A 25343-nucleotide genomic window follows, 5' to 3' on the forward strand; every position below is an offset into this window, starting at 1 on the left:
TTTTTTTAACTATTATTATTTATAGCTGTAATCATGGAAACAAATAGAACCCTCCATTAGAGCTCCCGGCTCAGCGCGCGTCCCTGTGCTCTCAGCTCCCACCCCCCTCCTTGGCAATCCAGAGAGCGGCAATTGCCTGCGGCTCATTGTGCGGGGAAAACAAACAAACATAAACTTATCGCCCCGAAAATTTTGGATTTCTCGCGTCAAGCTGCTAATAAAACGACATTAATGGATCAGCCCCGCGAAGTGTCTCTTCAGTGGCTTTAAAGTATCTTTCGAGTGCCGCGGGAAAGCCGAGGCGCACCCACTCCCGACAGCTGCTGCCGTCTGCCCAAGCATCTCCGGGCAGGGGGCATCCCGCCTCCCACCACCGCCCATCTGATGTGGTAACAACATTTATTATTATTATTACATTTATTATTATTATATTATATTATATTATATTATGTTATATATTTACAGGGAGAAAAACCCAAGGGTTCCAAAACCACACGTAGAAATGGCATCTTGAAGCTGATGAAGCAAAATGAGACCAAACATCCCATGACCTTCCTAGGGCAGGGACTCCACCTGCCTTCCCTCACCACGTGTCCGACGGGGAAGCTCTTTTCAGCCAAAGCAGGCCCTTCACAGGGCTTTCTGATGCAGTGCAGGGGCAAGACACTGGAAGGGACTAGGGGCAGTCTGCGGCAAGCTCCTCAGATACATTTGTTTGTCACCCAGGAGGATGTGGGTATCACACAAATGCATGTTCATCATGCCCCCTAGCACCTCTCCATCTATGAAAGTGCTGGGAGTATCTGCAAGAGAGTCCTGAAGGCACCTTATTACTGTAGCTGCAGGATTTCTAAGGGTTACTGTCAATGATTTTATGGGCTGGTTCGGCCCGGTTCTGTGACCAGTGGGATGGAGGGATCGATAGATCCGCGCCTCCAGAAAAAAAAGGCTATTACTGGCATGTGTATATCTCTCTGTGTTTAGTAAACCTTATAAATACTGTAGAAAGAAAACTCGAGTTGAACAGGATTAACTCATCTTCTGCACTGTTGAACTTTTAGTGTGTGAGGTATGCCTCCTGCCTGCCCTTCAGGTTTGCAATGATCTGATCCTGATCTTCCGTCACGGCCAGTGCTGAAAGGTTGAAGTCCAGTGTCAACACAACTGGAAAAGATAAAATCCTCCTATGGCTTCTTGAGATGGGGACTGCAACCAGGGTGGATGGGTACCTCAGACTGTCCAAAAGAACCATGAAGTCTTCAAATAAAGAACAGCGTGGTGACAAGGCATCTGATGACTCTTCAGTCTGCTTTTCTCAATACACGTATCTATTTCTTTCTCTTTTTCTCTGTGGTGCTAGCACATCTTTAGTGCTGTCCTGGAAACACAAGTGGTGCTAGGATCATGATAAGAGGAAGAAAGACAAGCAACATTAGGAAACTAAAGCTAAATGATGCAGATGGAGGGGATGGTGGGGGGCAGGGATCTTTTCAGTGAGTGTTCAGGCTGTGCAGTATCCCCATGCAATCCCAGTTCCAGTTACATGTGCTTCTTGTGCTTGACAGAAGTCCTGTAAATTATAAAGCAGAATTCTTCTTCTGAAGTGAACTGATAAAATCACACATTTCGATGGAATATGGTTCCATCAGGGCTCCTCTGTCTTGCTCTTGAGACAGTCTTCATGCATAAAGCACTGTTGTTTGTGAAGAGGAAAGCTTTGAGGGCTGACAGCAGCTGTAAACTCTAGAGTGGCCCTGCTTTAGCAAGTGCAAAGTCACATGTTTTTCTTCACTAAGGGCTTTTTGGAACTGCATGTAGCAGTGAGTCATGCTTTTTGCCATGCTTAAATTGGTGACAGCTCACTTTAGGTCAGGCAACTTGATACTTTCCCATGAGTGGCCCATTGTTCAGCTTTGTCAGGAGGGGTGGCGTCTGAGGGCAAACCTTCCAGCACCTGGGCACAGCCCTGCCCACCTTAGCTGTCAGCTCAATCTTCAGAATAGTTATAAACAAACAAAAGGAACCAAACATATCGGAGTGGCGGGCTGGATGTCCTTCCTCTGGGCAAATGGATGAGGTGATGATGGCAGGAGGCAGTGTGTAATAACTATTTTCATACTCTGCTTAATTAGAAATTAGTTAGAAATTAGGGGATATTCACCATGGTCACAGACTGCAGCTGCTTTAGCTCGCTCTTCTCAGTGTATGTTAGATGGCCACAAGTACACAGTGGTGTACTTTTAGCAGCCAAATGAGTAAAATCCCTCTCTGCTGCACAGGCAGGAGAAACTGAATGAGCACAGTGTGGCTTTAAGTTCAAGAGTTTTGTGTATGCTACAGAATAGGTACTTCCAGGCATTTGCTGCAAGGCTCTCATTTTCTAGATGAAAAATAAATACTTGACACCACATCAGTATACACATATCACCCTGGTAAGACGTGTATCTTGTCTTCCATCTTGTTTGAACATTTGGATCCCTTGTTGAAAAGTGCCAGTTTACCTGAGAAGAATTATTTAAATATTGGTAGAGGCTGATTTGGACCCTAACAAGCTAGCTACATCTATTGGCAATAGCTGCAACAGACTGCTGAATGAAAAGCACCTTTGTAACACCATGCTTGACAGAACTATGCATGTGCTGAAGAGTCCATTGAGAATTACAAGTGTTGCACAGCAGAGCTTGAAGAAAAACCATGGGGAAATATTTATGAGTGACTATTTTATGACAGCCTTATTAGAATCAAGTTTTAAAGGACATGCAAACTAGAGATATGCTGAGCATTATTAGGACTTATCTTCACTTAATTGTTTTGTTATTCTGCAAACAAACAAAGACACAAAAAGGGGAGGATAAAAATATCCAGTAAAGAAGTTCTGTGAAGAAACAAGCTTGCAGCAATCAATAAAAGTGAAGGAAAAGACATTGAGAATTAAATGTCTTCCTACTATCAATCAAACTTCTATATTATGTCTTTATTTTTGGTTGCTAAGTTTTTTTGCAACATTTATTTTAAAGTATTTCAATTACTTAAAAAGCCTTCCACAGTTAATCAGTTACAACTGATACATATTTTGGCTAAATACCTGTAATTACAGTTGTTTCATGCCTGAGCCCCGGTTACTGATGTTGTGTAACAAGCAGTCCTGATTGCTGACATCAGCCCACTTAATGTTCCTGCATTTATGTGATAATTAGATAAAATCAAATAAAGACTTTCTAGTAACTTCATAGAATGCAGTAAACATATTTACTGAGATTAACACAGATCTAAAATATTATTTATGGTTTCATCTCTTTCTGACATCAAAAAGGAACAGGAAAAGCATCTAGGAATGATTACTTACTTTAACATGTGTTTTTCCACAGTGTAGCCATGTACAGGTCTGTGATGTGTGAGGTGAGAACTGTAGAAAGAGGTATTATTTTTTATTAGAATCACTATTTAGAATACAATTTATGATGTTATGCTTAGGACATTTTTTTATTTCTCACCTCTACCATTTCTCACACTCTTAGACCACTACTACTACAACATTAACATTGCATGTTTGGGATGCCCTAGAATATACAGATGACCAAACTTACGAGTCCATGAACATGTAGAAATGATGTTCCGTGCAGAAAAGGTGCCTCAAAGATAATTTAGGATATCAGCTTCATAAGGAGGAATGAGCAAAGTGACCATAGCAGCAGCCTCCCAGCCATAGTGGCCATCCGGCCAGGTGCAGCCTGAGGAGGCTGGCACTTTCTCCTCAGTCTGTAGGCCAGGAGGCTCTACAGCCTGTCAGGCTGTATACAAACAAGTGGGTGAACTCCAGCTCTCAAAGCTTTCTGGTCTTCCCTGTGCAAATCTTTATTTCACTGACTTGGTCACTCCTCCTTGCTAAAGCCCCTTGCGTGACACACCCCACGGCAGTGCATTTTGGATCAGTTTGCACTTCAGCTTCTCTTACTCAGAGTAAGCGGCAGTGCTGCTTTATTCCTTGACAATTCTGACGCGTATCGTAGGCATTTGCTTTTGGCCTTTAATCCCCTTACAAAAATTTCCTGCTGGCCACCTGCAAGAGCAGCTCCAGCCTACCTGGCCACTCATCATAGCGAGCACCCTGAGCTCTGGTGTGTCACTTCCCAGACATGTCCAGCAGTTAAAATAAAACAACACAGAACTTGGGAAAAATTTCAAAATCACTTACAACCCATGGCTAATGCAGCAGTAGACAGAAATAACAAATTTTGCAGGTGTTTCTTCACTTCATAGGTCTTCATGTTTCAAAAGTCATCCTCTTAGCTCCTATTCTGTTCCCTATTTCTTCAATAAAATTGGACACAAATGTTTTTCATACAGGACATGGCCATTCCATTGCTTCAAAATTACTTCTGATTGTTCTTCATCAGGTAGAAACTTGATAGAGATGTGGTGAAAAATAGCTGATTCTACAGCCTTTCAGATAAAGTAATGGCATAGTGGTTTAATAAAACCAATGAGAATGTACATCTGCTTTTTATTTTTTCTTTCTTTTTTTCATAAAATTCTTCTCATATGAACATAACCAGAGAATGACTGCGTTGGATCATGTAGGAATCTAGCTAATCCAGAAGGCAGCTCCTGATCAATAAGCAACTATCAAGGAAAATATCTAACAAACTGGGAAAGTGTGGTCTTAATGTGGTTTCACATTCACATCTAAGCAATCGTTTGCTTAATTGGTCCCTTTACAGAGATGTGTTGGAGTCATATTGTGGTTGAAAGCCACATGCAAGATTTTTTCCCATGAATTTGTACTCCTGGCCCCACAAAGTCCTGCATCAATAAGAACATGCAATGTTTCTGCTTGTTGCTTTTAAACTTCCTACTTCATCATTTTACTGGATACCCAGTACTTCTTTCTATTTAAATTCTCCATGTAATTCTTTGTTTTCCAAGCAGAAGAATCTTAATATGTTGAACTAAGACTTGGTAAGAATCTATGTTATTCTTCTGATGGTTCTGACTTTCTTTTTCTGAATCTATTGTAGTTCTTCTATATTATTTCGTGGTAGGTTCGCTGTAGTGATATTATCTAATATGTGCCTTCACTATATATTTATTCATTGCCATAGAGATGCTTCATATTTTCTTCTCTATTTCCTGCGATAATTCCTAATGTATCATGTCCTACATTGGTCTAATATAAAAAAATATGCAATCTTGTTGGCCACTAACTAAATATTTTGAAAAATTTCTACAACTCTCCATGATCAGCTTGAGTATTTTAATATAAACAGAAGTCTTTCTTCTCTCACAGCACGCACACGGACTCTCACCACCCTTCTCACATCATTTTTTAGTATTCTGGAGAGATAAAAAGAATTCACTGGTAACTTCCATACTTTTCGTTAGCATAGTAAAATTTTAACATTTGTTCCTTCTTATACTTGAAATCGAGAAACTCCCTCTTATGCCAAGATTGTTTCATTTTGGAATCTACAGTGAAGAACCTTGTTGAAAACTTCTTGAAAATCTGCCATACACAGTGTAGCCAATATATAAGCACAGATTCATTTATTTATTTATTTTAAGAGATCCTGGAGTTCCTAACTGCTGTTTGTGTAGAAAAGCTGTAAGAAAAAAAAACATTCAAGTTTAGCAAAGGCATAAACAGGAACCTACACATACATTAAAAATTGTTATTTAAAACCTGTTTTGTAACTTAACAGAGCTTGGTGCTGGCAATGCAAATAATTGCGTGTAATTGGTAGTACTTTAATATTTATTTCCCTTCCTAGTCCATATTGCTTTTATTATGAGTGGCTACTTGTAGTTAAAGGGGAGGTGCATCTCACTGAAATAAGCCCTAAGATTTGCTGGAATGGAAGAGGATTTCTGAAGTTCCTGGGCTTTGCATTTGTCCTGTGCAGAAGGCAGAGCATCAGATGCTGTAAGCCAAAATGATTTTACTATGTAAATAGATGAACAGTGTGGATTGGTGTCATTAATAGGCATTCACTGTATTGAAGATAAATGTAGAGAGAGAAACAGTAAGGATATTTGTAAACATAGAGGACTTAACAATACCACAGTCACTGGAAAAAAAATAGGTACATGGAATGAGAGGATGTCAGGATACTGTGCTTCCAAAAGTTCTAGGCAGCACAGCTGTTAACTACATGAGGACTTGTTCCTTTACCATGTCCACATCCTGCTCTAGGTTTCCCTTTCTCTGTGCCATGTATAATACCCATGGGCAGAATACCAGGAAAATGCAAGGACTGAGGTGGTCTTGGTTACTAATACTGAGTTACCAATCAGAATACTGTGTGTGCCTTGGGCCTCTTTAGTTCTAACTATGGAAGCACTGATCCTGTCATTTTTTTACTAAGTGAAGTTGCAGAAACATCATGTGAAATATTGCTTATATATTTTAGAAGCAACTCTGGAATGTGGGATGCAGAGAATGCATTTTTTTCATTCTTTGTTATTCCTTCTCAATTATTGCTTTTATATCCCAATTTAAAATAGCAATATCTATACTTCACTGCAGCTTGCTGCTTTGATAGAGAAATGTACTTGACTCCCTACAGTTATTGCAATTGGAGGTGGATCTGATTAGGATGCTTTTCCTAATTAAGTGATATCACCTAACGTGAGTTGCCCTACCATTGTCTCATTGCGGTGTAAAAATAACAACAGTGCAGAATCATTTGGTTATTTTATTTTCCTGATTAAAATGTCTTTACTCATTCATATTTTACAGAGTAAAATTCCACTTTAATGAAAGAAAGAGGGTCAGTTTTCCAACACAGATAATTATATGTCCTCATATCCCAATCATGGTTAGGGCTCAATTTCACTGAATTCAGCAGCAGCACATCTCACTAGATCCACATGTGAGGAGAAAGCCCAAGGTGGATACGCAGCCACCAGAGATCACGGAGAAGGTCCTTCAGAGGGCTTTTCATTCACAGTCATCTCTGGGAGAAAAAGAAACAAGTCATGCCCTCCCCAGCCAGCTGCCACATATATGCAGATCTTCATGGTATGAAGGAAGTTCTTTGTCTTCATTTGAATCTATAAGATCTGGATGTTTCAAATTGATTTTTTATGTTTTTTCCTTGAAAAAAAAAAAAAAAAAAGTATTTCATGAGAAGCTCTAGAGTTCTCTTCTTCTCTGTTCTTTTTAAAGGTCCAGCTGAGCCCATATTTGATCAAAATTCTGATCTACTATTAAGTGCAGGTATTATCAGAGATAATAATAAATAAATAATAAATAATAATAAATAAAGGGAATTTTGAACATCTTTCCATATGTTAGTGACTACAAGACAGATGAGATTTGCACTTGATTTGCCTATATTTTTAGGCAATTTTATAAAGTTTATAAAGTTTAATATGAAATCTTTTTAGTACATTCAGAGTTGAAAAATATGATATGAAAAGATATTTCTCTGAGAAAGAGAAATAGCTGGTTATGGAAAAAGAGATTTTGTATTTAAGTAGATAATAAAAATGAAACACATACACACATCTTTAATTGCAAGCACAGCTGTTGGATGCAAATACTGCAGACCTTACAGCTCAAAAACACTCTTAAGGGAATCTTGCTCAAAACAGTCTTCAGGATCAGGCCTTGTAAGATGGAATTTTTAAGTAGAATGTTATATAACATTTAACTCATGTATAACTCATGTATCATTTGTTTCCTTGTAACACTAAAATTAATATTTTTCACATTTCTTCTGCATGCAGCACAGTTAAAAAGAAAAAAAATAAAAAGAAACTTTTGTCTCTGCCCCTATGAAAGTTGAAGTAGGATTTCCTGTCTTATTCTTTTCATTCTGACTAGTGGTGTTCCATGTAGCATATTTTATTGCTGTTCTGCTGTCTTCTGTGCCCTTGTGGCTGCATGCATCAACCTTAGTGGAAAAATTGACTTTCCTATGGTTTTGCTCTTTCTTTCTTCTACTTCCTTTCCCACTTTTGTTGTTTCTATTGATTCAGTCACAATAAGTAACAAGCAAAAAAGAAGATTAGGGCAGAAAGATCTTCCCAGCCTATCAATAAATTTCCTAAGCCTTGCTGGCTGTAATTTTTCAAAAAGACTTAGAGTTACATTTACATTCAGAAAATAAAATGCGTAATCCAAGGGATCAGCTCTTTCACATTCAATAATGTGTACCAAAAATAATTCAGCTGAAGCCAGTGGCTTAAAATTTATACAAGAGAGCAGAAAACCAGGCTGGTGTACAAAATGGCAAACCGTTGTCATTTCTGCCAGGCAAAAATCTCGAGAAAGACAGCTGCAAGAGTTTTGTCCAAATAAGAATTTTGATATTCAGCCAAGGAGCATGAAGAAGACCAGAATTAAGTCCCAGTATTTTCTAGATGGAAACATCTGATTGACTGCTCTGTGCTTACGAATTTTTTTCTTCAAATGTTTTTCTTTTCAGTTGTACTCATTGTACCAAATTATCTCCTCATTAGCAGAAGACAGTTTTGCTTGTTGAAAATGATAAAAAACGATGTGATTGAAGTTTCTGTTTAACAAATTTTCTTTTATGGTATATTCTCCTGAACTAAAGTCTAATCTGGGCTTTCTAAAACTCATATCAGTCTCTTTACAACTTTGTCTCCCCAAAGTACTAAAATATTTTACCAACCTAAACCATTTGAACTTTCACTAACATTTATTTGCCATAAGAAACAATAACTCCAGAGACAACTCTGTGACTACTTTAATATTCTAAGTTGGCCTCGTATCACGTAGCTCATGTTATTTACTAAAATCAATAAAAATGCCAACAGTAAAAATATTCCTTATTATCCACTGTTGATGGAATTGCCCTCAGCATTAAGAACATTGGCAACTTCACAAGCAAGCAGTGTCAAGTTCACAAATGTTTGATTGAAATACGAATGTGAATGCCACGATTGTGTTGTTCAGCTTTGAATGTCTCCTATAAAAGGAGCATTAAATAATTTGAAGTCATATGCTCTATTCTAGTTGTACATTACTGCAGAAATGGGGCTTCAGAGAAGCTAAATCGTGTTCTTTAAAATGCATTTAATTCAGCATTCAACTTTTGTAATCAGTTTGGGTGGGTTTCATTTTTCCCAAAAACAAGCAAACTAATGACACAAGGTACTTGCCTCTTAAAGTGGGAGCCTTTACATTCCTGCCTCCTAATTAATCCCATCCGCAAACTCCTTTTATTTTTGCAGTAATGGTGGCCCCTGTTCAGTTGGATCTGGTACATTTACAACTGAAGGGCAGAAAATGTCTTAGTACTACTTGCTTGTTGTTAAAATGTGAAGAACAACACACAACAAAAAAATAATAACTAGTGTCTGGGGAAAACACGCCATCAAGATTCAGAAAGTTCACAAGAAATCTGTTTTACTCAGTGCAGCATTTTAAACAAAAGATTCTTTTCTGTTCAGCATTCTCTGGTAAACATCCTGGTTTAAAGACAATCATCCTAGCGTGGAAGCTCATCAGCCTCTGACCCCCAAAATACTATGTATTTAGAAATATTGTATACAGTGACTAGTAAATCCCCAAATTTAAAATGTTGCATTTTAAAGTGAATCCTATTTCCTGATGTAGTGACTAATAGCATGACCATGATCAAGTTGTCACAGAAGTGAAATTGCAGTCACTCCTTTGGGAAGGAAACAGTTCAGACACTTCATCTCAGCTGTTAGATAAAATAGAAGCCAGTCAGTGCATTCCTTACACTGTACTAAAATAATAATTGTTATGTGCCTAGCTGAACTGCATGAAGTGCAGAGTCTGAACCCTTTATTTATATGCCTTGCACAATCAAACATAAATGGAATAAATAAAGTGCATTAAGTACAGCACTTTCCCTTTTGAAGCCACTGGCCTTACACAGAACTCTAAGAAGTAAACTCTGCAGCCTCCTCTGGGCCAGAACATCAATTGAGTACTTGCAATAAGAAGTGAGAATCATATGTTATTTAAAGGCATTAAGCTAAGTGTAGATATTTAATGCAAGTAACTTAGCTGTGCGTTTAGTTAATATGGAAATAATTATTATAATGTAGCACTTCATTATTTATAATGCATTAAATTGAGATTTTTATATGATGCCTTTACAGAGCAGATAGTTCTTTTGTGCAGCAGATAACCAACGTGCGCAAAAATTGCAAAAAATACAGAAAGGGTGAAAGATCTCTTAAAAAGCAATATGTAAGGTTTGATGATTAAAAATGGATAGTAATCACCCAAATGCTAAGCAAATAGCATTACTATTCAGTGGTTTTATTCTCTTTTCATGGAAGGTATTTAAAATCTCTTCTCCAGTGCAGGAAAGATTGTCTGAAATACCTGCATATTTTCAACGGCTAAGCTATATATTTTCTGGTTATATTCTTCATGTAGAGTGTGGGAAATATTTATTCCAAAGCCCAGATGAAGCAGCAATGTGAGAAATGTTGTAAAGCATCTCATATTGATTGGAGCTAATTAACTGCCGTGCTCCACTGTTGTTCCCAGTTTTAAGCAGCAACACAAAGCACAATGCCTTTTATTTCGCTGTTCTACAGACTTTTGCTTAAAAACAGATTAATTCAGTATTTGTACAATTTCAGCACTTTTTGTCTTAAAATGTTTTTTTGTAGATACACCAGAAATATTTTCTATGCCATGTTGGTTTTTATGTTTCATAATAAAGTACAATTTGATAAACTACTCGTACAATTTTGCCCTTCTATAAGTATAGTGAACATGTGAAACATGCTACTTTGTGATTACGTTTTCAAATCAGCTCTACATTTTTAGAGGTATATATTTAAAAAAAAATAAACCTAAGCATAGAAAATCCTGAAAGAAACTCAGCAATTGGTTTCCCCTTCTTCTCTCTTGTACCAGCTAACCTTGAATCAGAAATAAATGATGTAATCCTGTGCATCCTACATTTACCACTGCATATCTATAGACATACATTTGAGGGTGAGAAGCAGGAATACTAAAATGTTTCTCAGCACTGCTGAAGCAGGTATACTGCTGTTGTGCAAATCAGATTGTTTTAATATTGAAGATGTGGGAATATATCAGAATCCATTATTTGTCTTTAGTTGGTGTCACTGGAATTTTAATATCTGGAGAAAGTTGGGTGCCATCAATTTTAGTTAATGCTGAAACAAATCACCACTATTAAACATTTTGATTAAAAATGCATCTTGTTTATTCCACTGACTACACACACACAAGAAATTACACACTCTGTGATTTCTTGTCTGACTAGCTGCAAATGTACCTATCACCTCTTCACACCGCTTCCCAAAACTTTCTCCTGGTTTCCCAAGTGCTTTTTAAATTTTTGTTACTTCTTCATTCCTAGCCACACTGACTCTAGGAAGAAGAATCAGAGCAAGGCATCCGTACAAAACCATAGGGTATAAAAACAAGGCATCTGAAGGTTTTAAATTCAAGACTGGTTCAGCTCTGCATCACATAGGAATATGTCACAGCCTGCAGTACGAGCTACATCCTTTTTTGCATCTGTTGAGGTCATATCTTGTCACCAGGCTGGGCTCAGCTCTGACTGCACTCCAGGGCAAGAGGTTCTCCAGGTGTCTAGCAGGGTTGCGGGGAAGGAGAAATGGGCAAGGGAGGGATGTAGCACACAAAAACTGGCTTCTAGCAGGTCCAGGCTGAAGAGGCTGGTGGACTGTGGGAGAAATCAGTCACAGATGAAATCCTGTTTATGATTTCATTAGCAGCAGGTAGCATCTACCTGCTTCCCCAGTTGTTCTCTCCACCCTCTGATATTCCTGTCAGGCAACCACGACATATTCTCAGACCCCTATGAAATCACACTTCTATAAAGTGGAATTGGAGCTGAGAGGCCTCTTCAGGCTCAGGGTCAGTGAGAGCATACTATATCTTTTGTTTCTGTTGTGCTACTCCTGCTGCTTCTGGGAATTGAGAGCAGAGGGAGGAAGGAGAGACTTGTGACAGAGATGTTAGCTGCACTGCTTGGCAGACTACCGCCCAGCTCCCCACTGTGCCAAAGATACCCAGAGGAGCCCTGAGCCTGCCATGGCATTTCTCTCTAACTCCACCTTCCCGCTAAGTTAAAATTCTTTCTATCCCTCATTTTCTCTGGTTGAAGCTGGCATTTAGACACTGCTGTGAAATGGTTAAGCTCTTCTTCATGGCATCACCGTTTTCATACCAGGAAATAGGAACGTAACAGACCCTGTGTGTGACATTGGTAATCTGCATGGAGGGGAAAGCAGGGGTCCATTCCAGTGATGAACACAGTTAGCTTTCAGAATAGTATTTTTTTCTCTGCAGGAGAAGACACACTGAAACCCCACATTGTGGGATGCTTCCATGGGGATTAGGAGAATTGGGACTGTTTGTAATAAATAAATATCCAAACACCTATTTAAATTAAATATATTTGTATGGTGTTAAATAAACAAAAAGAATAATCCTTTTCAGGACAACAATTATATTCGTATTCTCATGACTCTTCTATGTTTTCCACCTTCCCCCTTCTCTGAGTTGAGTTTCCATTACTACTACAGGCATTTTTTTATTTTTCATATTGTTTTTTTCTACTCATAATGTTCTAAGATTTTGACAGTGATGTAGCTAATACTGCAATGATCTTAGCAGTAACAAGAGCAGGTGTGTTCAGCTCCATGATTTTTAAAAGCATTGACTGGATCTTCCTTAAGATGTTTATTCTTGGTTGACTCTGAGGACTAGATGCATTTGAAAAATGTGCCTGTGACTTCTGTACAGTCTTAATATATCACCTGGGGAATTTATGTAGATTCTGTATGTTACTCTAACTAACATCCCAAGTCTCCTAGCCATTGTATTTTATCTAACGTGGTCTAGTAATACTCTGCCTTGAAGGCAGGTCATACCTTTTCTGTAAGTAGTATGTAATTCTCCTCTGGATCTCCCCTTACTCGAAGTAGTTCTGTGAAATAAGAAGACACAAAATTCGTCTTCAAATCTTATTTCAGTAATCTTGTCCTGGATGTGAAGAAGGTGAAACCTGGTTATTAGCTTAAAAGACTAAAATAAAACTATGTTTCAAGATTAATTGGGATTTCTCCTTTCCCTGTGTTGAGCTTGAAGAAGCCCTTCTATCAGCATTGTTATAAGTTATTGAAGCAGCCTGTCAAAATAGATTTCTCAGCCCCAGTTAACTGCTGGTACACTAGCATGAACCTCCAGATTCTGTGCCCTCTCCCTCCCTTTCACTTTGCAGTGTCTACTGAAAAGTTGTGATTGAAAACCTTATTTTCACCGTATTTGAAACTTGTATTTTCTGCAAGAAAATACATACAGAGCAGTAAAGTTAGCTGCTACAGTGTTTGACATGGACTTTTGGTAATTAGAGTTACTGTATTTTCATGTGTCCGTGAGATGGCAGGTTTGGGTTGTTTGGCTTAGAGATCCGTATCTTGTTCCTGAGATTGGAAAGACCCCAGGATTTCATGCACTGTGAAGTAATGGTGGATAGTAGTGACGAACCTGTTGGTAGAACAGTCTGAGGTGAAAAAATCATGCCTCTTGGTGAGAAGGCAGTTTGTTGGGGAATTGATTTTCTGTCTAGTTCTCCCTACACATGATATGGAAGACAGAATAAGTATGGAGAAGCACTGTTGCTACATATGTTGAACATTAGCATAGGGATAGTAGTACTTTTCTTCAATTTAACATTTGTTCCTATTCAGTGCTTCAGTTTTCTGAGGGTAAATGCTTTACAGATCTCAAGTTGGATGTAACATAAATCCAGATCTCAGGTTAATGGTGCTAAGTTTGCAATGTTGTGGTCAATACTCCTGATATCCAATAATGCCTTTTTGGAAAAAAAAAAATCATGTCCTTGCAAGTGCAAAAAGACCTTGTTCAAGGGTTCTTCAGAGCCACAGAAAATGAGACCAAAAAGAGCCAGAATGTTATTGCCTGCACACCATAGCAATTTCTGCATCACACTTCAGCTCCAGAAGGACATACATTTTTGAGTTAAAGTAGTGGAGGTCCTATCATAACACCCGTATGCCTTCCCTGTTAAGGATTTGCACCTTATTTCAGCTGAGCTTTGCCTAGCCTAAGCTTTTATCTGTAGAGCATAAATGTGCTTCCTTTTCCGTGCCAAATTAAAAACACATCTTGTATAGGAAATCTTTTCTTAGTTATGTGTAGGCTCATTATGTCATGTCAACCTCTTTGCTCCTGCCCTGGAAAAAACATACTTCATTGATTTTGTGTACTGGAAAAGACTTTAATATTCTTTAAATAAATATAACTTCAATATCACTCCTGTATTGGCATAAAAAAGGAGTGTATAGGAAAAGAATGGAGGTACTGGTTGTATTTGCTATGAATTTAAAAGAAAAGAGGAAAAAGAAAACACAATGCATTCCTAAGAGTATAATGAAGAGAGAAAAAAGAGTTTGGATTGTGGCACAGATTTTTGTTTCCAGTTGCTCTGTGAACCACACAAGCTACATTTATTCTTCACGTTGTGACAAGACTCCTTAAAACTTGTGCTTCTTTTGCTTCAAAGTATGTATTAACTGTTTATAATAATATTTGTTCAGTCCTGGTCAAAATAGAGGTGGATGGCTCATGCTCTAAACTGAGAATAACAGCAATGAAGAAGTTAGAAATAAAATGGATCTTCAGATCTTACTTACTGGCATCTTACAACACTGCAACAGGAAGAAGAGCGGATTCTCCTGGTCGTCCTGGTCTCTGCAACTTCTACAAAAATGCTGGTTTAGAAAATACTTGGGAAGTACGTGGTGGGAGTTGCTCCAGGGACCAAAGTACAACAAGAGGCGACAACTCTAACTTGAATTCACACTGTGAAGAATGTTGAGCTACGGAGTCTGCCTGTGTAAGAGCTTTGGAGAACAGGGATCTTAAACTACCAGATGTAGATCATGTCATATTTAGTGGTGTAATTTATTGCGACAAGACACCCACAGAAAAGTTCAAGAAAGAAATAATGGATTTCAGAAATCTTCCAGAAGTGTCCCAGATAACTCTCTTTTGAGTCAATTACTCCACACTTACCTACACGAGCACTTTGTTTTAAAAGCTGTATTACTATTGCCACAGGACAAGACTCTGAGTAATGCAAGTTACTGGTCTGATTTGACCTTATATTTTCTATTAAAATATTTTTTCTAAGTGTACCCATCGCTTTCTGGATAATGTTCTAGTATATGCAAACTTTTGAATGCTCACACCATACCCATTTCTTTCCCATACTCTCAGCATTATCATCATTTTTGCCCATGCAGTAATATTCAAATATATTCCCATGGGCCTTATCCTCGTTGTTAGAGCCTGTTTTTTGTTGCTACAGCTCACCTGTTGGAAATAAGTGGCAGAAGTCTTTCTCACTTTAGTCAATAAAATACCAAAAAGAAAAAAAGAAAAAAAGAAAAAAAAAAAAAAGAGAGAGAGAGAAGAAAGAAAGAACATTCAAAAATTCTCTACATTGCTTCATTGAGGATTTTTGCAGAGGTCAAATCTGTCCTCACTTGTGAACATCCCTAAAATACTCACTAGAAAAGCTAGAAAGCAATGCCAGCATAAGCAAAAGAAGGGAAATTCTGGATGTTTTGAAGCTACTCATCTAGCTTTTCCACAGATCTGTTTTGGATGACAGTTTCCACCCCAGGTCTGTCTGGAAAGACTCCGACAACCAAGAAAATTCCTGGTTGCATGTTGTTTTTCAGTGCTTACATCAAGACAGCCTGTTGGTGTCCCTCAGCACATTTCTGAGACTTACCACTCATGATTCCTTTGCTTCCCCTCTATTTCAGGATAGAACTTCTCTGCATTACTTTGTTGGAAAACTCATCCTTAGTGACAGTGGATTGCCAGAATGGCTAAAATGGGCTGATCAGCCGCCTCCTGCTTTTAATGAGAACTGGATGAAGAGCCTCTGGAGAACAGTATTATGGTTTCATCTCCCACGCTTTTTGCAGAGCCTTGCACATGTTCGCACTGCTCTGTTTTCTTTCTTCATGTTTGTTCCCCATTCATAGGTCAACTCTTCTCATTACATTAATCTTGCAGGAAATAATACTGGAAATAAAATGCTCACTTCTCATGGGATTTTGTTCATCTACACACATTTTTTCTTGCCCTTAAGCAGGAACAATATTGTACATCTCAGTTTCTTTGGTTAAAGTAAAATCTTTGCTGTGAAAAATTTGTTCCACTGCTTCTGTCTTCTATTTTCTGTGAAAATCCAACACACATTCAGCCACAAGCACTACAAGCAGGGAAAGAAGAGGGGCAGCAGATACACCATGATGCTCGAACTGGTACCCCAGAAAGCTTGTCATTCCATTACTCCTCTACCCTGCTCAAGCCTGATTTAAAACAGATTAAGTTGTGGACTGAGAAGCTTTCATCTGTAAAGCAGTCTTTTAAGGCAAAAAGAATTACTCATTCTTTCAGCCTGCAGAAAAAGTGATTGCCAACACGACACCTTTTAATTAAGAATAATTTATTTATTAAAATCAGTACATCCTACATTCTGCAGAGAGTACCTTTGAGTTTTGCTGTTTTATTTCCTTAGAGCAATTATTTAGCAAATATATTTCTGCAGTGTGACAGGAAGGGAATGAAGAGCACTTTATTTTGCAGACCTATCGTGGCGAACCTCGGGTTTGGCAAGGGAAAATTATGTCTGTGATTATGAACTGAAAGGAAAAGACAACCTGTAAATAAACCACAGCCTTAGGGAAGGAACAGTGTCTGAGGTTTAAAGGTAATCCTGCAACATTGATCCAAAGGTGTCATTACTGAAAAAAATAATAAAATAAAGTAGGAAGACTGGCTAGTGTGCCTCCTATGGTCTTGAAACAAAGTTTTTTAAGTGTTAGATTAGTCCAACTCTCAACATAAAGTGTCAAACAGAGTAGCCTGGAAGCTGGGTTTGGGGCAGGCTTCATGCAGTAGCTCTTGGTGTTCCACTCCAGTACACAGTTCCGCACTCAGCAGCAGGACATAGACTGCTCAGAGCAACTCCCTTTCAAAAATGTGACTTTTTGCTTGAGTGCTTGCAATTGGATGATGTGACCTGTGAGCATAAGCTCACAGTGAGCATAAGCTGACCAGTCCATAAAACACACACAGTATTAATATTATTTTTTTACTTCCTGGAGTAGACTTCCGAGGGGAAAGAATGACAAAAGAGCAGCATGTTATTGGTATCATTGCCTGTGGGTTATTGTGGGAAGTGAGAGGTGATAAAGAGCTGTTTGCTGTCACCAAGGAAATGCAGAATAACTTTAGGAGGCGTAATATCATTGCACCTGACAGGGTCAAGGTTATAAAGGTGGTTGTTGGGCATGTGCTGATGCTATTAAACCTCTACTAGCGTGGAAGGGCTCGATCCTATTCTGCTGGAAGCAGAAGGGCTTGCATCTTAACTTTGGTGGGAACACGCTCGAGCCCAGATCGTCTTAACATAGAATATTGGTAGCAAATGACTCACACGGGAGAAAAAAAATCGGCCTAAAATTTTAAATGGAATGACCCTCCATATTTGAGGAGTTTTTGGAAGGTTCATGCTTGACTCGCAGCGACTTAGAAAAGACTTTCTGAAATGTCTTAATGACCGGGAAAAAAAGAAAGAGAGAAAAGGAAAAGGAGAAAAGAAGAAAAGAAGTAAAGAAGAAAAGAAGAAAAGAAGACGTCTCAGTTTAAAGAAAATATTTCTGACGTGAGGGCATGGTACTTGAAAGCTGTAATTATGTGAATGCCGGTAGTAAAAAGCATCCTTCTGGGGCTGTCCAGCTGAAACCTGAGCACAAACAGAAATTTGGCATCTGAAGGAGAGGAGAATCCTGAATACGGTGGGGTTGTTGTTTGGTTGGTTTTTTCTCCTTTTCACCGTGTTTTATCCTAAATTTAACGTCTCGGACAACTGCAGGCAGGTGGCGTGGTTAGGAATTGAGCTTTTTGTTTGTTTCTTGTCGGAAAGCTTGCGGGCAGCGCAGTGCCGCGGCCAGGGCGGCTTCTTCGGAACAAGCCTAGGACCGAGATTTGCAAACAACGGCGAAGCCGCGGACGCACAGCGCATCCGGCTGAGCCCGGCTCCGCTTCACCCCGGTCCCCGCTCCGGACCGGGCCCGGCGGCCGCGAGCAGAGCAGGCGGTGCCGCGGACATTTCCGCCCCGCGAAGGACTGCGGATTGTTTTTAATGTCCCGCTGTTTCTTCTTCAGTTCTACCCTCGGAATCCTAAGATTCACGGAAGAAAGCTGAGTAATGGGGCGGTGGGAACAAAATTCTGGGATTGAAAAATTCGCTCAGTACCTCGAGAATATCGCTTAAAAACTGCTCCGAAATATTCCCTGGCTTTTTAATTGAAGTAAACAAAGTGCAACAAATCCTAACTCAAATATGATTGCACTGAGATTAAGCTCTAATTGCTTAGGGTTCAGGTGGAATCTGCAGGCTAAAGCCTAGAAGAACAATCTGAATTTCACAATCATTCTGTCAAAAGCAAAGAGATGAGAGCCCACACGCTTACTAACAAGTCATTTTTAACAGTTACAAGCTTCTTACAAAGACCACACAGGGAGTCTAAGAGATGCAAATCTAATCCCTGGTCATTCCGCGGGCCTGCAACAAAGATGTACTAAAGCCCTAATAGAAAAGAAATCAGTTCTCTGTCACCAGCTCCTGGTAAAATCTATTAGAGAAAGTACGGATCTGGCATTTACAGCGGTTGCTTTTAAAGGTTAAGGACAAGTACATATAAAAGGCGCATATATATATATATATATATATATATATATTTGCATATGAAATATTTAATAAAATCTGCTCTTATTGTTCCAAAAGAGGATTTGGTGTTATTTAGTATTCATTGAGCAGCACAGTGGAATTCATTGAGCAGAAGAATTATCCATCCATTCTTTAAAATGTTGACAACAGAAATTTAAAGAAAAATGTTTCTACGGATACTGTTCCGCTTTTTTTTCCCCCTCCTTTTCTTTCTTTCTTTTTTTCTTTTTTTCTTCACTATTTCCACTTGCAAACGTACTCAGGGACAGCAGAACAGAGGTCAATCTCCTGCCAAAAACTCCGTCATGCGGAGTTTGACCAAAAATGAATATTCAAGTGAAACGAATACAGAAATAAAGAGGAATAAAACGTCCCACAATGCACTGGCAAAGGACATGGAAACAGGCAGACGTGTTACGGGCACTGCCTTCTTCTCGCTCCTCCTAAGTTTTGGTTGTAATGAGATCAGCCTTTTTTTCTCTCTCCTTCGCAGTATAAGGAATTCGTTCTATCTCTCGGCAAATCTCACTGATGCAGTGAGGGATTCTATTATACTTTTGAATCGTTGAAGTTAACAGATACGAAAGTGATTACTTTTTAATACTGACGAACACACCCGCAAGGACGCATCTCACTGCGTTCGCATACATCACTTATGCAGATCGGCATTAACACGGAGAAGCCTCATGCTAGTTTTTAGGTCACTGTGACTCGTGGAAGGCTGCGTGCCCAGCCCCTGTCCGCAGCCCGTGTCCCAGTAAGGCGCGTCAATGAGGGCGCAGTCCTCCAGCGCTCCACTCGCACCATGAGATTTGGTTAAGTGGGAATGTGCCTGCCAGAAGACTGCTGGGTTGGAGTAGCCCTTCTGTTTTTCCCTTGAAAATCACTGGCAATAAAATAAAAGATTCATTTGAAAGTGGACTACGAGTTTTTCGTCGTGGGAACCGGGGGGACGGAGGTCTTAGATTATCAAGGGAGCCCTAGGTGACACTCCTGAAGGTGACAGTGCTGTTCTAACTCGTGGCTGCATTACCGATGTGGTATAGATACAACTCCTGACAAAAGTCGGGCGATGGATCTCACACGCACACACAAAAAATTGTATTGCTCTTCAGTAATTGTGTAAAAAGAGAATCGGGTCGGAATTCGCCGGCGGTTCTGCTCGGATCTTGGGGTGTTTTACCAGAGCGGGGAAGAGCTCTGTGCATCCCGTGGGCCTGCCGCGGCTTTAAGGGATAAACAAAACACGTCGAGATCAAATGGCCCCATTCTATCTGTACATCTCGATGGGGACAGATTGTGTGGATAATGACAACAAAGCCTGGGTTGGGACAGAACTTTTCCTAAGAAGAGCGGTCCCTTCTTTCCTCTTACCACCTTCCGTGTGGGGACCGTGAGCAGCAGTGCATACTTTCTGGGGGGACGGGACAGGAGACAGTAATTGTAGCGCTTCGGGTAGGGGAGCAACTGCTTCCAAATCCCCAAGCGCAGCCTTGGAGGCCTCCTCCACCATCTAGCCGAGCTCTAATTAGGGCTCTGAAATAATGAGCTTTGGCGGAGAGGAGAGCTGGGACTCCCTCCTTCCTTTCTGGGAGCAGCACAGTGGAAAACCAGACGGGAATGCGTTCCCCGCTTCTTTCCTTTGCCAAGGAAGGGGCAGATTTGTGGGGCGGTGGCTGGGGCGCGGGCAGCCGGGCTGCAACGGGGGGAGCTGGAGGAGGGGAGGAGGCTGAGGTGTTCTACAAGTCTGGCCCCAGCGAGGAACCCCGAGGCAGTGGCAAGGATGTCCGTACCAACCCGCCCGTCACCCTCCTCGATGTATGAGCGCTCCGCAAAGCAGTAATAACAACTTGTACCTCTCCGAGGACAAATGTGGCTTTCTGCGATTTATTTATTCCAATATTTATTTATTTACCTCCTCTTCCCTTCCCAGGAGCTAATTTGGCCGCTTGAAGTGGAAGAGGATTACAAACTGGGTGGGAACGGGGATAAGCAGTGCACTGGGACGGGCCACGGCGTTTAGCCTCACGAAGAGGTGACTGCTGCAAATCCTGAGAAGCAAACGGGGCGGGGGGCTGCGCTCGGGGCTGGGAAGCTGCCTGCAGACCTAACGCTCTGTCGGCAGAGCACAACCGCATCAACAAGTAAATGAGGGGAATCGGAAACGTCAATTAATGTGCGAACTGAGGTGCTGGGAGAGCCATAATTTCATTGTTGGTTCCCCCCCAGGCGAATCTCATTTCTGCCTGCTCCTCTCCTGCAGGATGATTACGACAGAGGGTGCGTAGGCCTTCCTGCTTTCCGGAATGTTAAGGAGTAAGGAAAACGTTCCGAGCAAGCAGGAACAGGGAGTGCCGTCCTGCTCTGTGCAAGGGCTGCTGCGGGGGACAAGGTGACGGGACTCTGCTCTTCCCGCGGCTACCCACCCCCGAGCTACGTGCGGTGGCTCTTGAGCATCCTTTCTCCACTCCTGCAACGATGCGGAACCTACCGGGGACAGGAGAGGGGAGCCCCGGGAAGTGCTTCCCAAGATAGGGCTCCCCAGGGGAAGGGTTCTCCAGAGCAATGCTCCCTCGGACAGGGCTGCCCGGGGCAGTGCGCTCCGCTCCGCTCTAGCTGGCCCCGAGCAGTTCTCCGTGCACGTGTCCCTCCTCCGGGTCTTTTATTCAAAAGCAATTTATCGTTTTATAGAAAATAATCCGTTCTTAATTAGATGACTATTAACCCTAAGGCTCTGGTAGGACAGTCAACATGCTTTTCCAATAAATACTTTTTTTTTTTTTTTTTTTCCCCCCAAATGGAGGAGTCTCGGTGTAAATCAAAACCTTGCTTTCTAATGCAATTAAGTAATATTTTCAAATAGAGTATTATTTTCAAAATACAGCGTGATTAAAGCGTCGTGAAAAAGCTTTGCAATGAGGAGAAAATATTTGGTGCTCGTCTGCCGATTCTCTCACCTACCACCTACTCTGAATGCGTTCTGTATCTTCCATCGTGTCCGGCCCTCATGATTGCAAATAGGGCTGTTTTCAAATGGAAATAGGACTTCCAAACTGATTATGTGTATTGAATCGGAATCACTCACTAGATCCTCTTGTTTAAAACGTATTGAAGAAGAGCGATGGTTGCCCAGTTCTGAAACCGGCTGCTTCTCATCTCGGGGAGGTCGATCTATTTTGCAACTTTTTGCCATTTAATAATGTTTCAGCAACATAATTACTCTGCCATTGTGGAAGGGCGATGCGGTGACATAAACACCCCCTCTCCCCGTACATCTACAAGCACTCAATTCCCGGCGCACACCTCCAGCCCCCTGCGCGGAGTCTCTCTGTGCCCATCCCGCGGCCCGCAGCCCCCACGCCCCGGGCTGCCCACGAGTGTCCGGCACATCACCGCCACTCTCGGCAGCCCGGGGAAGCAGGCACAAAACACTCTAGCCGCCAGTACCCCACGAGGAGGGAGATCCCGATGGCAGGAAGCGACCCCACCTGGCTCCCCCTGGGCTGCCTCACTCCCCTCGCCCTGACTTTCCCGTCCAGGAGCTGCCCCCCACCGACCCGAGCCAGGAAAACTAAAGTCGAGCTGGGGGCTGGGGGGGCCTCAGGGGCCAGAGTCTGGACTAGCTCTGGAGGGCGGGGGCTGTGGGGTCACCACAGCGGGCACTGCGACGGTGAGCACCAAGATGCCAGAGCTAGGAGCTGATATCCTGCCCTCCCACTACGTGCGCGATACCTTTCAGAAGCCACAAGTTCGTGCTGCCGCATCTCGTCCTTGAGCTTTTTTGGGGCTTACCACGGCACTTCCCTGCCGTTCCCCTGCTCGATGGGCTGTGTTATACGAGAGGCTGCCTTGCCCCTTCCTCCTGCCCCCGAGTTGCCCGGACCAGGAACCAGGGGCAGCCCTGGGCCGGCCCTGCGCCCATAGCCCCAGGGGCATCGCTCCGTGTGCCAGGGGATGGGGCCGCTGAGAACGGCCGGATCCCACGTCCAAAAAAGTAAGACGGAGACGAGCGCTGCCTGCGGGTGCGGGTTTTGTTCTCCCCGTCCGTGCAGCACCTGGGACCGCGGCAATTTGTGTCTTGCCTGGAAGAAAGCTGGGGCAAAAGACGTCCGCCGGGCAGAGGAGGGTGCGATGAGGCCTGTTACCGTTCCTTGAGCACCGCGAACGAACGGCGGCGAAAATTTGGTCCACTTGCTGCTTCCCCAGTGCCTGGCGGGGCCGGGTCCCGCCAGGCACTTCGGCTGAGCGAGCGCGGCACGGGTCGGAGGGCAGCGCTCGCTCCAAAGCGACAGTTCTGTGCCCCTGCTTCCCAACCCCAACCCCTATAAACACCCCCAGTGTTCGTGCAGCCATAGATAGCACCAGGACGTGGGCGCGCACATTCTGCCTAACCTCCCCGCGCTGGTCACCCACTGCTTCTACTCCTCTTTGCCACGAGCGAATGCGAAGATGAATGCTGCAGGAAGCTGCGTGAGCACCGTTCCTCAGAAGGGACAGTGTGGTGCGAGGCAGCGCGCAGGTTAAGAGCAAATTCCCAGAGTAATGAGGTGCGAGAGAGAAAGGTAGCATTCATTTGTAAGACCTTATCTGAGAAACAGCGGCAGAGACAACAAAAAGTTTAAGGAACAAAAGCACCGAGTGAATCTGCAGACGGACCGTGTCCCAGAGTAACGTTATTAGGTCACTAACACGCTGGGGTGAACTCAGCCACTTCAGCAACACCTCTGCTAAGAAGCAAAAAGTCGGTCCCCGCGAGTCCTCAGGTGTGCGCACGCCTGTCGCACATCATTACTTGCGTGAATTTACTCCATCGAGGAGAAGGACTGCGGTGAAATCCACCCAAACAGATGGAAGGGACGGTCTGAACCTCGCACTGCAACTACGTTACTTTTTTCTTTTTCTTTTTCGTTTTGTTTTTCTTTTCTTTCTATTTTTTTTTTTTCTTTTCCCTTTTATTTTCTGTTTGAACTACTGTGCTCCTGCACTTTATTCTCTTCCTTTGCACCGTCAGGAAACACCGACGAGCACCCGCCAGGAGACACTGGGAGTTCCCATCGAACAGACGCAATGGGTCGCACATGTTCGCCAAAATCGGCGGTGTACACTCACTCGCTAAAGAAGCGCAGCTTACAAACCGACATGAAATTACCGGGAACGTCCTGCTGTGTATAAGAAACACCTCCCAGAAAGCAGAACCACCGTATTCAGACTTAATTCTAGTGAAAGACCTGTGGCTGCCAGTGGAACCGACACAAGCAGTGTCAGTCACCTGCTAAATAATTTTAGAATAAACAGTTTTAGGTGTTTTTCTTTTCCTCTTTATTTTTATTATTATTTTTTTTTAAAGTTGTTTAAGCCAGTTAGGGACTGTCAGTTTCCCTTTTCTTGCATATATAATGCTTTCGGCCTTTTGTAAATGTCTGCTTCATAATGTAATTCTAAAAAAATACCAGTTTTTCCCATTCCCCCCTGCCACTACTAAAAAAACTTCAAATCGAAGATGAAATGTCCTAGGCAATGTTTGCATCTTTAGGATCCCCAAGACGTTTCCTGCACAGTGCGTTGTTTTAAGCATCGAAACGAATTCAGTTCCGTGTTACATAAATCCACCTTATTCGCCTTATTTATACAGCTGACCAGAGCCTTGAGAGACAGACATAGGATATAGAAAACTTTGACCTTACCTGCTCCCTATCGTGTTGCAGCCAGAAAAAAAAAAAAAAAAAAAAAAAAAAAAAAAAAAAAAAAAAAAAATTAAAAAAAAAAAAAAAGAAAGAAAGAAAATGACAATAAATCATTTCAATCATTTCGCGTTATTCACCCCTTTGCCAGAGATGGTTCTCTCTACCTCATAGCAACAGCCGCACTGGGACAAATCTCTGCATGCGTTTGATGAACACAAACAGTGTTACCATTACTTAGGGTTTGGAGATTGGCTTTTTCCACCCCCACCCCCCCCCCCCCGCCCGAAGGGGATCATGAGAGGAGCAGCGGTCAGACAGAAAAAAAGTATTGCTCAGCTTTGCTCCTGACATGGCCGTGGGAGGACCGCAGTCCTCCGAGACTCCCTCGGGCCGCAATCCGGGTTTCTATGCACCGCGGCCGGGGCTGGGGCCCCATGGGTCTCCGTACGTGCACTCTGCCACAGAAGTGCCAAAATATCTCCTCTCGCTCCGTGGCATCTTGTCCCGGAGTCATTTCGGAGCTGTCTCAGATTGCACTGCTCGGGACCCGCACTGGCGCGCTGTCTGTGGGCTCCGCGCTGCCGTCGGAACGCCGCGGGCAGGAAGGCGCTCCTAGCCCCGCTCCCAGCGTGGCCCGACCGACGGGCACGGCGCCGGCACCCAGCGCTGCCCGGGACTGCGGGGCACAGCAAACCCACGGCTGGCTGGGGAACAGCAAACGGGAAGGAGCCCTCTGCTATTGTCGTGGGGGCGGCGATAGGATTTGGGGCTTTTTGCCTTTTGTTTTCCGTAGGTTTTCTTTCCCTTCCCCCCCTTTCCTTTTTACTACGTGCATACTCCATGGCAATCAACCACGAACTCTTAC

The 25343-nt window shown here is 42.2% G+C and overlaps 1 long non-coding RNA gene across 1 annotated transcript; it reads right to left on the bottom strand.

The window, feature by feature from the left end:
• LOC128087377 (uncharacterized) lies at positions 1–24702 on the bottom strand. The gene is made up of 5 exons (XR_008209809.1): positions 24479–24702; positions 14674–14740; positions 12889–12944; positions 3347–3406; positions 1–2501 (listed from the first exon to the last, which is right to left on the bottom strand). It is a non-coding gene; the product is annotated as an uncharacterized LOC128087377 (long non-coding RNA).
• Between the last annotated feature and the right edge of the window lie 641 nt (positions 24703–25343).

Source organism: Tympanuchus pallidicinctus, unplaced genomic scaffold (assembly GCF_026119805.1).
Source record: "Tympanuchus pallidicinctus isolate F22 unplaced genomic scaffold, pur_lepc_1.0 scaffold3, whole genome shotgun sequence".
Taxonomy (NCBI): Eukaryota; Metazoa; Chordata; class Aves; order Galliformes; family Phasianidae; genus Tympanuchus; species Tympanuchus pallidicinctus.